Source organism: Eleutherodactylus coqui, chromosome 11 (genome assembly GCF_035609145.1).
Source record: "Eleutherodactylus coqui strain aEleCoq1 chromosome 11, aEleCoq1.hap1, whole genome shotgun sequence".
Classification (NCBI taxonomy): Eukaryota; Metazoa; Chordata; class Amphibia; order Anura; family Eleutherodactylidae; genus Eleutherodactylus; species Eleutherodactylus coqui.
Genome location: NC_089847.1, coordinates 85,214,685 through 85,229,173, shown reverse-complemented (window position 1 = coordinate 85,229,173; position 14,489 = coordinate 85,214,685). Strand labels below are relative to the sequence as shown.

The 14,489-nt window shown below is 48.2% G+C and overlaps 1 protein-coding gene across 1 annotated transcript in view; it reads left to right on the top strand.

The window, feature by feature from the left end:
- The window catches only part of LOC136582102 (mucin-5AC-like), a 91,507-nt gene extending 81,877 nt beyond the window's left edge, over positions 1 to 9,630 (top strand). Inside the window, exons 4-5 of the transcript XR_010787133.1 lie at positions 8,684 to 8,774; positions 9,455 to 9,630. The gene's annotated coding sequence lies outside the window, so the exon portion shown is untranslated. The remainder of the gene's footprint in view (positions 1 to 8,683; positions 8,775 to 9,454) is intronic.
- Positions 9,631 to 14,489: the final 4,859 nt, after the last annotated feature.

The window sequence follows — 14,489 nt, the reverse complement described above, 5'->3', positions numbered from 1 at the left end:
AGATGCCCGCAGTGCGATTGGCTGTGTGTGGCAAAAAGAAAAAAGAAGAAGCCCGCAGTGCGACTGGCTGTGTGTGGCAAAAAGAAAAAAAAAGATGCCCGCAGTGCGATTGGCTGTGTGTGGCAAAAAGGAAAAAAAAAGATGCCTGCAGTGTGAATAGCTGTGTGTAGCAAAAAAGGGTACCTGTGGTGCGATTAGCTGTGTGTGTCGAAAAATAATAAAAAAGATGCCCGCAGTGCGATTGGCTGTGTGTGACAAAAATAAAAATAAAAGGATGCCCGCAGTGCGATTGGCTGTGTGTGGCAAAAAAGCAAGCCTGTGGTGCGATTGTGTGTGGCAAAAAAAAAAAAAAAAAGATGCCCGTAGTGCGATTGGCTGTGTGTGGCAAAAAGAAAAATAAAAGGATGCCCGCAGTGCGATTGGCTGTGTGGCAAAAAAGCGTGCCTGTGGTGCGATTGTGTGTGGCAAAAAGAAAACAAAAAAGATGCCCGCAGTGCGATTGGCTGTGTGTGGCAAAAAAAAAAAAGATGCCCGCATTGCGATTGGCTGTGTGTGGCAAAAAGAAAAATAAAAAGATGCCCGCAGTGCGATTGGCTGTGTGTTGCAAAAAAGCGTGCCTGTGGTGCGATTGTGTGTGGCAAAAAGAAAAAAAAAAAGATGCCCGCAGTGCGATTGGCTGTGTGTGGCAAAAAGAAAAAAGAAGAAGCCCGCAGTGCGACTGGCTGTGTGTGGCAAAAAGAAAAAAAAAGATGCCCGCAGTGCGATTGGCTGTGTGGCAAAAAGGAAAAAAAAAGATGCCTGCAGTGTGAATAGCTGTGTGTAGCAAAAAAGGGTACCTGTGGTGCGATTAGCTGTGTGTGTCGAAAAATAATAAAAAAGATGCCCGCAGTGCGATTGGCTGTGTGTGACAAAAATAAAAATAAAAGGATGCCCGCAGTGCGATTGGCTGTGTGTGGCAAAAAAGCAAGCCTGTGGTGCGATTGTGTGTGGCAAAAAAAAAAAAAAAAAGATGCCCGCAGTGCGATTGGCTGTGTGTGGCAAAAAGAAAAATAAAAAGATGCCCGCAGTGCGATTGGCTGTGTGGCAAAAAAGCGTGCCTGTGGTGCGATTGTGTGTGGCAAAAAGAAAACAAAAAAGATGCCCGCAGTGCGATTGGCTGTGTGTGGCAAAAAAAAAAAAGATGCCCGCATTGCGATTGGCTGTGTGTGGCAAAAAGAAAAATAAAAAGATGCCCGCAGTGCGATTGGCTGTGTGTTGCAAAAAAGCGTGCCTGTGGTGCGATTGTGTGTGGCAAAAAGAAAAAAAAATAGATGCCCGCAGTGCGATTGGCTGTGTGTGGCAAAAAGAAAAAAGAATAAGCCCGCAGTGCGACTGGCTGTGTGTGGCAAAAAGAAAAAAAAAGATGCCCGCAGTGCGATTGGCTGTGTGTTGCAAAAAAGCGTGCCTGTGGTGCGATTGTGTGTGGCAAAAAGAAAAAAAAAAAGATGCCCGCAGTGCGATTGGCTGTGTGTGGCAAAAAGAAAAAAGAAGAAGCCCGCAGTGCGACTGGCTGTGTGTGGCAAAAAGAAAAAAGAAGAAGCCCGCAGTGCGACTGGCTGTGTATCGCAAAAAGAAAAAAAAAGATGGCCGCAGTGCGATTGGCTGTGTGTTGCAAAAAAGCGTGCCTGTGGTGCGATTGTGTGTGGCAAAAAGAAAAAAAAAAAGATGCCCGCAGTGCGATTGGATGTGTGTGGCAAAAAGAAAAAAGAAGAAGCCCGCAGTGCGACTGGCTGTGTGTGGCAAAAAGAAAAAAGAAGAAGCCCGCAGTGCGACTGGCTGTGTGTGGCAAAAAGAAAAATAAAGATGGCCGCAGTGCGATTGGGTGTGTGTGGCAAAAACGGAAAAAAAAGATGCCTGCAGTGTGAATAGCTGTGTGTAGCAAAAAAGGGTGCCTGTGGTGCGATTAGCTGTGTGTGTCGAAAAATAATAAAAAAGATGCCCGCAGTGCGATTGGCTGTGTGTGACAAAAATAAAAATAAAAGGATGCCCGCAGTGCGATTGGCTGTGTGTGGCAAAAAGAAAAAAGAAGAAGCCCGCAGTGCGACTTGCTGTGTGTGGCAAAAAGAAAAAAGAAGAAGCCCGCAGTGCGACTGGCTGTGTGTGGCAAAAAGAGAAAAAAAGATGCCCGCAGTGCGATTGGCTGTGTGTGGCAAAAAGGAAAAAAAAAGATGCCTGCAGTGTGAATAGCTGTGTGTGGCAAAAAAGCATGCCTGTGGTGCGATTGTGTGTGGCAAAAAGAAAAAAAAAAAGATGCCCGCAGTGCGATTGGCTGTGTGTGGCAAAAAGAAAAAAGAAGAAGCCCGCAGTGCGACTTGCTGTGTGTGGCAAAAAGAAAAAAGAAGAAGCCCGCAGTGCGACTGGCTGTGTGTGGCAAAAAGAGAAAAAAAGATGCCCGCAGTGCGATTGGCTGTGTGTGGCAAAAAGGAAAAAAAAAGATGCCTGCAGTGTGAATAGCTGTGTGTAGCAAAAAAGGGTGCCTGTGGTGCGATTAGCTGTGTGTGTCGAAAAATAATAAAAAAGATGCCCGCAGTGCGATTGGCTGTGTGTGACAAAAATAAAAATAAAAGGATGCCCGCAGTGCGATTGGCTGTGTGTGGCAAAAAGAAAAAAGAAGAAGCCCGCAGTGCGACTTGCTGTGTGTGGCAAAAAGAAAAAAGAAGAAGCCCGCAGTGCGACTGGCTGTGTGTGGCAAAAAGAGAAAAAAAGATGCCCGCAGTGCGATTGGCTGTGTGTGGCAAAAAGGAAAAAAAAAGATGCCTGCAGTGTGAATAGCTGTGTGTGGCAAAAAAGCATGCCTGTGGTGCGATTGTGTGTGGCAAAAAGAAAAAAAAAAAGATGCCCGCAGTGCGATTGGCTGTGTGTGGCAAAAAGGAAAAAGAAGAAGCCCGCAGTGCGACTTGCTGTGTGTGGCAAAAAGAAAAAAGAAGAAGCCCGCAGTGCGACTGGCTGTGTGTGGCAAAAAGAGAAAAAAAAGATGCCCGCAGTGCGATTGGCTGTGTGTGGCAAAAAGGAAAAAAAAAGATGCCTGCAGTGTGAATAGCTGTGTGTGGCAAAAAAGCATGCCTGTGGTCCGATTTGCGTGTGGCAAAAAAAAAAAAAAAAAAGATGCCCGCAGTGCGATTGGCTGTGTGTGGCAAAAATAAAAATAAAAAGATGCCCGCAGTGCGATTGGTTGTGTGTGGCAAAAAAAAAGGTTTGCCCACAGTGCGATTGGCTGTGTGTGGCAAAAAGAAAAATAAAAAGATGCCCGCAGTGCGATTGGCTGTGTGGCAAAAAAGCGTGCCTGTGGTGCGATTGTGTGTGGCAAAAAGAAAACAAAAAAGATGCCCGCAGTGCGATTGGCTGTGTGTGGCAAAAAAAAAAAAGATGCCCGCATTGCGATTGGCTGTGTGTGGCAAAAATAAAAATAAAAAGATGCCCGCAGTGCGATTGGCTGTGTGTTGCAAAAAAGCGTGCCTGTGGTGCGATTGTGTGTGGCAAAAAGAAAAAAAAAAAGATGCCCGCAGTGCGATTGGCTGTGTGTGGCAAAAAGAAAAAAGAATAAGCCCGCAGTGCGACTGGCTGTGTGTGGCAAAAAGAAAAAAAAAGATGCCCGCAGTGCGATTGGCTGTGTGTTGCAAAAAAGCGTGCCTGTGGTGCGATTGTGTGTGGCAAAAAGAAAAAAAAAAAGATGCCCGCAGTGCGATTGGCTGTGTGTGGCAAAAAGAAAAAAGAAGAAGCCCGCAGTGCGACTGGCTGTGTGTGGCAAAAAGAAAAAAGAAGAAGCCCGCAGTGCGACTGGCTGTGTATGGCAAAAAGAAAAAAAAAGATGGCCGCAGTGCGATTGGCTGTGTGTTGCAAAAAAGCGTGCCTGTGGTGCGATTGTGTGTGGCAAAAAAAAAAAAAAAAAGATGCCCGCAGTGCGATTGGCTGTGTGTGGCAAAAAGAAAAAAGAAGAAGCCCGCAGTGCGACTGGCTGTGTGTGGCAAAAAGAAAAAAGAAGAAGCCCGCAGTGCGACTGGCTGTGTGTGGCAAAAAGAAAAATAAAGATGGCCGCAGTGCGATTGGGTGTGTGTGGCAAAAACGGAAAAAAAAGATGCCTGCAGTGTGAATAGCTGTGTGTAGCAAAAAAGGGTGCCTGTGGTGCGATTAGCTGTGTGTGTCGAAAAATAATAAAAAAGATGCCCGCAGTGCGATTGGCTGTGTGTGACAAAAATAAAAATAAAAGGATGCCCGCAGTGCGATTGGCTGTGTGTGGCAAAAAGAAAAAAGAAGAAGCCCGCAGTGCGACTGGCTGTGTGTGGCAAAAAGAGAAAAAAAGATGCCCGCAGTGCGATTGGCTGTGTGTGGCAAAAAGGAAAAAAAAAGATGCCTGCAGTGTGAATAGCTGTGTGTGGCAAAAAAGCATGCCTGTGGTGCGATTGTGTGTGGCAAAAAGAAAAAAAAAAAGATGCCCGCAGTGCGATTGGCTGTGTGTGGCAAAAAGAAAAAAGAAGAAGCCCGCAGTGCGACTTGCTGTGTGTGGCAAAAAGAAAAAAGAAGAAGCCCGCAGTGCGACTGGCTGTGTGTGGCAAAAAGAGAAAAAAAGATGCCCGCAGTGCGATTGGCTGTGTGTGGCAAAAAGGAAAAAAAAAGATGCCTGCAGTGTGAATAGCTGTGTGTAGCAAAAAAGGGTGCCTGTGGTGCGATTAGCTGTGTGTGTCGAAAAATAATAAAAAAGATGCCCGCAGTGCGATTGGCTGTGTGTGACAAAAATAAAAATAAAAGGATGCCCGCAGTGCGATTGGCTGTGTGTGGCAAAAAGAAAAAAGAAGAAGCCCGCAGTGCGACTTGCTGTGTGTGGCAAAAAGAAAAAAGAAGAAGCCCGCAGTGCGACTGGCTGTGTGTGGCAAAAAGAGAAAAAAAGATGCCCGCAGTGCGATTGGCTGTGTGTGGCAAAAAGGAAAAAAAAAGATGCCTGCAGTGTGAATAGCTGTGTGTGGCAAAAAAGCATGCCTGTGGTGCGATTGTGTGTGGCAAAAAGAAAAAAAAAAAGATGCCCGCAGTGCGATTGGCTGTGTGTGGCAAAAAGAAAAAAGAAGAAGCCCGCAGTGCGACTTGCTGTGTGTGGCAAAAAGAAAAAAGAAGAAGCCCGCAGTGCGACTGGCTGTGTGTGGCAAAAAAGAGAAAAAAAAGATGCCCGCAGTGCGATTGGCTGTGTGTGGCAAAAAGGAAAAAAAAAGATGCCTGCAGTGTGAATAGCTGTGTGTGGCAAAAAAGCATGCCTGTGGTCCGATTGCGTGTGGCAAAAAAAATAAATAAAAAGATGCCCGCAGTGCGATTGGCTGTGTGTGGCAAAAATAAAAATAAAAAGATGCCCGCAGTGCGATTGGTTGTGTGTGGCAAAAAAAAAGGTTTGCCCACAGTGCGATTGGCTGTGAGTGGCAAAAAAAAAAAAAAGATGCCCGCAGTGCGATTGGCTGTGTGTGGCAAAAAGAAAAAACAAAGATGCCCGCAGTGCGATTGGCTGTGTGTGGTAAAAAAGCGTGCCTGTGGTGCGATTGTGTGTGGCAAAAAGAAAAAAATAAGATGCCCGCAGTGCGATTGGATGTGTGTGGCAAAAATAAAAAAAAGATGCCCGCAGTGCGATTGGCTGTGTGTGGCAAAAAGAAAAAACAAAGATGCCCGCCGTGCGATTGGCTGTGTGTGGTAAAAAAGCGTGCCTGTGGTGCGATTGTGTGTGGCAAAAAGAAAAAAATAAGATGCCCGCAGTGCGATTGGCTGTGTGTGGCAAAAAAGCATGCCTGTGGTGCGATTGTGTGTGGCAAAAACCCCAAAAAAAAAGATGCCCGCAGTGCGATTGGCTGTGTGTGGCAAAAATAAAAATAAAAAGATGCCCGCAGTGCGATTGGCTGTGTGTGGCAAAAAAAAAAAAAAAAGATGTCCGCAGTGCGATTGGCTGTGTGTGTCAAAAAGAAAAATAAAAAGATGCGCGCAGTGCGATTGGCTGTGTGTGGCAAAAAGAAAAAAAAAGATGCCCGCAGTGCGATTGGCCGTGTGTTGCAAAAAAGCGTACCTGTGGTGCGATTGTGTGTGGCAAAAAGAAAAAAAAAAAGATGCCCGCAGTGCGATTGGCTGTGTGTGGCAAAAAATAAAAATAAAAAAGATGCCCGCATTGCGATTGGCTGTGTGTGGCAAAAATAAAAATAAAAAGATGCCCGCAGTGCGATTGGCTGTGTGTTGCAAAAAAGCGTGCCTGTGGTGCAATTGTGTGTGGCAAAAAGAAAAATAAAAAGATGCCCGCAGTGCGATTGGCTGTGTGTGGCAAAAAGAAAAAAGAAGAAGCCCGCAGTGCGACTGGCTGTGTGTGGCAAAAAGAAAAAAAAAGATGCCCGCAGTGCGATTGGCTGTGTGTGGCAAAAAGGAAAAAAAAAGATGCCTGCAGTGTGAATAGCTGTGTGTAGCAAAAAAGGGTACCTGTGGTGCGATTAGCTGTGTGTGTCGAAAAATAATAAACAAGATGACCGCAGTGCGATTGGCTGTGTGTGACAAAAATAAAAATAAAAGGATGCCCGCAGTGCGATTGGCTGTGTGTGGCAAAAAAGCAAGCCTGTGGTGCGATTGTGTGTGGCAAAAAAAAAAAAAAAAGATGCCTGCAGTGTGAATAGCTGTGTGTGGCAAAAAAGCATGCCTGTGGTGCGATTGTGTGTGGCAAAAAGAAAAAAAAAAAGATGCCCGCAGTGCGATTGGCTGTGTGTGGCAAAAAGAAAAAAGAAGAAGCCCGCAGTGCGACTTGCTGTGTGTGGCAAAAAGAAAAAAGAAGAAGCCCGCAGTGCGACTGGCTGTGTGTGGCAAAAAGAGAAAAAAAAGATGCCCGCAGTGCGATTGGCTGTGTGTGGCAAAAAGGAAAAAAAAAGATGCCTGCAGTGTGAATAGCTGTGTGTGGCAAAAAAGCATGCCTGTGGTCCGATTGCGTGTGGCAAAAAAAATAAATAAAAAGATGCCCGCAGTGCGATTGGCTGTGTGTGGCAAAAATAAAAATAAAAAGATGCCCGCAGTGCGATTGGTTGTGTGTGGCAAAAAAAAAGGTTTGCCCACAGTGCGATTGGCTGTGAGTGGCAAAAAAAAAAAAAAGATGCCCGCAGTGCGATTGGCTGTGTGTGGCAAAAAGAAAAAACAAAGATGCCCGCAGTGCGATTGGCTGTGTGTGGTAAAAAAGCGTGCCTGTGGTGCGATTGTGTGTGGCAAAAAGAAAAAAATAAGATGCCCGCAGTGCGATTGGATGTGTGTGGCAAAAATAAAAAAAAGATGCCCGCAGTGCGATTGGCTGTGTGTGGCAAAAAGAAAAAACAAAGATGCCCGCCGTGCGATTGGCTGTGTGTGGTAAAAAAGCGTGCCTGTGGTGCGATTGTGTGTGGCAAAAAGAAAAAAATAAGATGCCCGCAGTGCGATTGGCTGTGTGTGGCAAAAAAGCATGCCTGTGGTGCGATTGTGTGTGGCAAAAACCCAAAAAAAAAAGATGCCCGCAGTGCGATTGGCTGTGTGTGGCAAAAATAAAAATAAAAAGATGCCCGCAGTGCGATTGGCTGTGTGTGGCAAAAAGAAAAAAAAAAGATGCCCGCAGTGCGATTGGCTGTGTGTGGCAAAAAAAAAATGCCCGCTGTGCGATTGGCTGTGTGTGGCAAAGAGAAAATAATAAAAAATATGCCCGCAGTGCGATTGGCTGTGTGTGGCAAAAAAGAAAAAAAAAATGATGTCCGCAGTGCGATTGGCTCTGTGGGGCGCCAAAACTGTGCCTGTGGTGCAATTGGCTGTGTGTGGCAAAAAGAAAGTAAAAAAGATGTCCGCAGTGCGATTGGCCGTGTGCATCAAAAAAAGTGTGCCTGTGGTGCGATGAGCTGTGTGTGTCGAAAAATTTAAAAAAAGATGTCTGCTGTGCGATTGGCTGTGTGTGGCAAAAAAAAAAGGCCCGCAGTGCGATTGGCTGTGTGCTGCAAAAAGAAAAAAAAAAGATGCCCGCAGTGCGATTGGCTGTGTGTAGCAAAAAAAGGGTGCTGTACATGAGCGCGTGCGTGTGCTGTACATAGGTGTGCACAAAAGTGCGTACCCATGTGCATGTACAAACACGCATGAATGCGGTTCTGTGCCCATCGCCTTCAATGGGGCTGCAGCTGCAGCCGATGGCCCCATTGCAAGCAATAGGCTGCCAGCAACCCCTGCAGTGATTTTCAGGGAAGGGCTTTAAATATCCCCATAGCGCACAGAGAGTTGGTGGGGCTAGAAAGTGGACAGAGCTATAGGGCTACTCTCAGATTTCCCTTAGCAAATATATAGAGGGTGGGGCTAGAGGGTGGATCCTCTAGCCCCCCCCCCACGCTTTCGGGAAAGCCCTGTAACTCCACCCCCTCTCTATTCCCGCTATATGGAAATCCCTGGGGGAGAGAATCCCCTACTGCCCCGAACTGCTGGGGAATTGCCGAAAAGTGGAGCTGGAGGAATACCCCGCTGCTTACAGCAGGACATTTTAAAACATGCTGCCGAGAAGCACATTTTAAATATCCAGTTGTAAATTCCTGTTAGTCTCCGCATGGGGCTGATCTATCGAGAATTTAGGATGTTATTGCTGATTTTCTGGTTGCATCGTCTTATTTGGTATTGTGATATAACCTGAAAAAGTTTTTGGCAGGTTACTGAAGGCTTGTGGTTGTCGTCTGGCAGAGAAGCTACTGGACAAGCCCCCACAGGAGATACTTTGGTGCAGATGGAGAAGCAAGCAGGTATGTGAAATTACCCACTTATTGGTATGTAAGAAACTATGGTAGGAGCTGGTGCGGTGCGCATCGCTGAACCACCAGGGAGCTGCAGTTACTGATGTACTACAGAAGACTGGGAGCTCTAGCTATCAATATACCAAAAAGAAATGGGAACTATATCACCAGGGCCTTTAAATGTCACCGGGTCGCCAGGGCCTCTGGATATTGCCGGGTCGCCAGGGCCTCTGGATGTTGCCGGGTCGCCAGGGCCTCTGGATGTTGCCGGGTCGCCAGGGCCTCTGGATGTTGCCGGGTCGCCAGGGCCTCTGGATGTTGCCGGGTCGCCAGGGCCTCTGGATATCGCCGGGTCGCCAGGGCCTCTGGATATCGCCGGGTCGCCAGGGCCTCTGGATATCGCCGGCTTTCCAGGGCCTCTGGATATCGCCGGCTCGCCAGGGCCTCTGGATATCGCCGGCTCGCCAGGGCCTCTGGATATCGCCGGCTCGCCAGGGCCTCTGGATATCGCCGGCTCGCCAGGGCCTCTGGATATCGCCGGATCGCCAGGGCCTCTGGATATCACCGGCTCGCCAGGGCCTCTGGAGCTCTGGATGTCGCCTTGGCCATCAAAGACTGGGTGCTGGCAGTTATGCAGTTGAGAATCTTAATGAGGTCATTCAAATCCTTTGGGTTTCATTTTCTTGCAGACTTGGAAGAAGAGTGTGCAGCCTGGGAGAGTCATGAGGAAGAGGAAGGTCAACCCTGACCCCAGCCTGAAGTTCTGGAGGGAAGAGAGCTGTCCAGATGCCATACAGATTCATCTTCCCTGTCGGATTGCAGCTGGAACATGCGGAGGACATTGGGTGCCAGATTCAGAATCCTTATTTTCTCAGTTTTCAAAATGAAGATTTCAAAATAAAATGGAGTTTTAACTTGTGCTGTTTAAGTTTTTTTTGAAAAAGCAAAAAAAAAAAAGGCCAACACTGAGGACCGTAGATGCAGTGGTTGGCCAAGGGAGGTTGATGCAGTAGATGAAAGACACATCATGCTTACTTCCCTTCCAAATCGATAAATGTCCAATAGTGCCATCAGCTCAGAACTAGTAGAGACCAGTGGGACCCAGGTACACCCATCTACTGTTCAGAGACGTCTGGCCAGAAGTGATCTTCATGGAAGAATTGTGGCCAAAAAACAAACCTTCCAAGTAGAAACATGACCGAGCGACTCAACTATAGAAAAAACATAGTCAGCAGATGAAAGACACATCAGAGCACATTAACAAAAGAGCACATTTCCTACAGTGAAAAAGTATGAAGATGCCTGTAATTTCTTGGGACTGAGGGCTTATTCAGACAACCGTATATTGGCCAGGTATTCACGCCCGGCCGATATACGGTGTCCCTCTCCACAGGGGGGTGGAGGCTAGGAAGAGCCGGGGGCAGTGCACTGTGCTCCCGCCCCCTCTCTGCCCCTTGGCACTATTTGCAATAGGAGGGGCGGGGGCGGGGGCGATGCTAAGTCTCGGAACTTAGCTCCGAAACTCAGCATCGTTTATAGACGCGAAAAAAAATCAGCAGAAGGCATGTATAAAAAAAACACTTGACTGAAACTTCAGAAACGTTTTTTATTTGCCCTTGTTGTGCGGTCACACGATGGTAAAATTTGCACATAAATAGTGCGGACCAATCAGTATTCCCTGCTGCGGCTGTGGCAGCTGCAGCAGGAGATTCCTTTGATGTGAAACCCCTGGATGCTGTCTCATCCAGGGGTTTAACCTGTTGTCAATGATGTCGGTGTCAGCGCTCCTCAGCTACAGCTGTGGCAGGAATTCCTTCATCCCCATGGGGAGTCCCCTCATTGCTGAACACTGTCACAGTTCTGTCACAGTGTTCAGCGATGAGGGGACTCCCCGCTGGGATGAAGGAATCCCCTACCACAACTATGGGGCATGTGTGTGTGGGGGACACTGGGAGGGGGCATGTGTGTGGGGCACTGTGGGGGGGAGGTACCTTTTGGAGGGGGCACTGTAGGGGGAGGCACTGTTAGGCAGCATGTGTGTGTGTGGGGGGACACTTTGGAAGGAGGGGCACTTTTGGGGGGCATGTGTGTGGGTGGCACTTTGAGGGACACTGGGGGGGACACTGTGGGAGGGGGCATCTGTGTGGGGGACACTGTGGGGGGAGGCACTGTTGGGCAGCATGTGTGTGGGGGGGCACTTTGGGGGGGCTGTGGAGGCGACACTGTGGGAGAGGGCATGTGTGGGGGGAGGGGCGCTTTTGGGGGGGACACTGGGGGAGGCATGTGTGTGGGGGGCACTGTGGGGAGGGGCACTTTAGAGGGGGCACTGTGGGGGGAGGCACTGTTGGGTGGCATGTGTGTAGGGACACTTTGGAAGGGGGGCATGTGTGTGGGGGGCACTGTGTCCCAGTGCCTAGTGATGAGGGGACATGCTGGGGAGATGAAGGAATCTCCTGCTACAGCTGTCAGAGTAGTAGCAGGAGATCGCACTGCTCACCCTGCTCACCCTGCTCACCCTGCTCACCCTGCTCTCCCTGCTTTCCCATTACTTTGAATAGGGCTGGGCGGCTGGCGGCTCCATTCAAAGCAGTGAAGGGACTCCTGGAGGGGGAGAGCTACATCGGGCTGTTACTCACAGCCTGATATCGCTCTCCTCATGACAGCGTGCGTCTTCATTATGACGCCGGTCCTCCAGTCGTGTGACCGGCGTCATCGTGCACGCACTCGCTGAGACGAGAGAGACAGCAGTGCATTATGGGAACTACCCAGCGGAGCTATCTTTGAAAAATTCTTCAGGCCAGCTTTATAAGGGGAAGAAAAGGAATAAAAAGGGTTAGCAGAATATCGATTTTTATGTGGAATGCTGTAGTGTATGATGCTTCTACTCTACAGGGCATTAATGTAGAAAAAAAAATCAGTTTGGGCGGTAAAACAACACCTTTAATTAAAGGCAACCTGTCAGCAGGTCCAATCTCTACAGGATTAAACTCTTGCACATGCGCTGGAGCACCGCGGATCAAAGCATGTGTGAGATAGGCCGCTGTCATTTACATATGCGCTGGCGACAATCTCATAAGATTTTATCCGTCTTGTGAATGACGTTACAGTTTCATCCCCTGCGGTCTGGCAGAGGGGGCGGAGTTTAGAAAAGACCTCATCAGAAGAGACTGTCCAGCCCGTTCATTGGAGGGGTGGGACCCCGTTAGCATGTGGTGCCGGAACTTTTTAAAGCTATTTTGCAAGGTATGCCGCCGCCTTTAGTTGTACTAATAGAAGATCTAACAACAGGGAGACTTCACCGTCATGTTGGTGTAGGCAGTTTTACATGCTGGGAACTGCTGACAGGTTCCCTTTAAGGCCGGCGTCACACGAGCGTATGCGTATTTGCGTGTGAATGAATGAGTGTAACATTTTTGCGGAACCAACAATACTTTTCTTTGCATGTGTCAATGTATTTTACTATACTTTTTGCAGGGATGTACATTTACACGCGACAAATGGATGCAATGATTGAAATGGCTAATTTAGTTCTAGATGCGTGTTTTTGTTTTTTTCAGTGGGATTACGCAGGGTTTCATGCATCTGCTTGCATATTGCACATGCATTTGCATACACTCGCATTAACTTCAGGAGGACCTTTTTTTCTTGTGTGACCGAAATGCGTGTAAAAATACAGAATTGTGAATGATCCAATTGAAATCAATGGGTTCTACTCTCTGCGTATTGCGTGCATAACTACACGCGTGTGAAGCCGGCCTAAAAATGTTACACTTTCGCTTCTGTATGTCACCCCCAAAGATGACATGGCTTTTAATACTAATTAATGATGTATATATTTATTTACATTTTAGTACATTACCTTTCAAGTTTACCAAAGTGGACAGTCGCCCCAAAGAGGAGACACAGAAGCTGCTGGGCATTCTGGGAGCATCAGAGGAGGACAATGTAAAACTGCTTAAATACTGGATGTCCGGCCTCAGCAAGACCTACAAATCTCACCTAATGTCCAGCGTGCGCAGCTCCACCTCGCCCGAGTGTCGCAACTAACGAAAATATAAGTGAGAAGCAGTGTGGAGGGGGAAATGGCAGTATTGGACATGCACCTTTAGTGTTTATCATCTCGAAGGGCACCCACCAGCGGGGGGCGCTGTAGTACATTACACTGGATTGTTGCTACTGAAAATGGGAGAACTGGAATAGATGAAACCCATTTATAAGAGGTACATATGTGCAGCCTCACATCTCCCTGTACCTTATGTAGAAGGACCGCTGGGACCTGCTTGCCTGTATGGGTGCTTACACGTATACTACTGCATAGATGACTGCCTCCAATATAATGCACTTGGTGCGGGAAGGGCCCAGGATATAGAAAAAAGTTGGACTGCAGCTATTAGCGGCACTGCCTAGCGGACCCCATATATGTGCACCATAGCACAGCCTTAAAGGGGTTGTCCCGCGGCAGCAAGTGGGCCTATACACTTCTGTATGGCCATAATAATGCACTTTGTAATGTACATTGTGCATTAATTATGAGCCATACAGAAGTTATAAAAAGTTTTATACTTACCTGCTCCGTTGCTAGCGTCCTCGTTCCCATGGAGCCGACTAATTTTCGCCCTCCGATGGCCAAATTAGCCGCGCTTGCGCAGTCCGGGTCTTCTGCAGTCTTCTATGGGGCCGCTCGTACAGAATGCCGGCTCCGTGTAGCTCCGCCCTGTCACGTGCCGATTCCAGCCAATCAGGAGGCTGGAATCGGCAATGGACCGCACAGAAGCCCTGCGGTCCACGGAGACAGAGGATCCCGGCGGCCATCTTCAGCAGGTGAGTATGAAGACGCCGGACCGCCGGGATTCAGGTAAGCGCTGTGCTGGTTGTTTTTTTAACCCCTGCATCGGGGTTGTCTCGCGCCGAACAGGGGGGGGGGGGGGGGGGTTAAAAAAAAAAAAGAAAAAGTTTCGGCGCGGGACAACCCCTTTAACAGAAGAGATGGGGGCTCTGGGATATTGATACTTGGCCTTCTGCACAGGTCTTCTGCGCATGCCAGAGCGGCCCCTTCAGCGCAAGCGCGTCTAATCCAGGGAGAAGGCGGCTTTGGTCGGCGCCATGGAGACGGGGACGCCAGCACCGGATGGGGTAAGTGTATAACTTCTGTATGGCCAATATTTAATGCACGATGTATATTACAAAGTGCATTAACATGGCCATACAGAAGTGCTTAACCCCACTTGCTATCGCGGGACAACCCCTTTAAGGTAACCGCTAGTTAACCTTTCCCTGTGACCTCCCCCAGCAGTAACTTGGATGGATCCCGAGCTACCCTCACGGGAGGAGATGGTAGAGCCTCAGTGACATAATCAGCCTTATCTACCCGCCATCCCCTCAGCTGCGGGGCCGCTGCACGGACACTGCAACAGCTTTTATAACAGTGTAGTGTCAGGCTTTTTTACGGTGATCCACTCTGGTTTAAAACACACAGCTCTGCGACATCCAGTAGGGATCACCCCCTGGTCATGTGATCCCAGAAACAAATCACCCCCTGGTCATGTGGTCCCTGACTCCTCTATGGTGACATCATCACAGGTTCTGGAAGCTGCTGTCCAGTGCTACATGTCTGTGTGTCCTCTCTTCACTATCACTATCTGTGTGAGATGACTGATAGCAGGGGTTTCCTCCTCTCTCCAAGATGACTCCGGGGAGGATGATAAGGGCCTCTCCTGTCTGCGT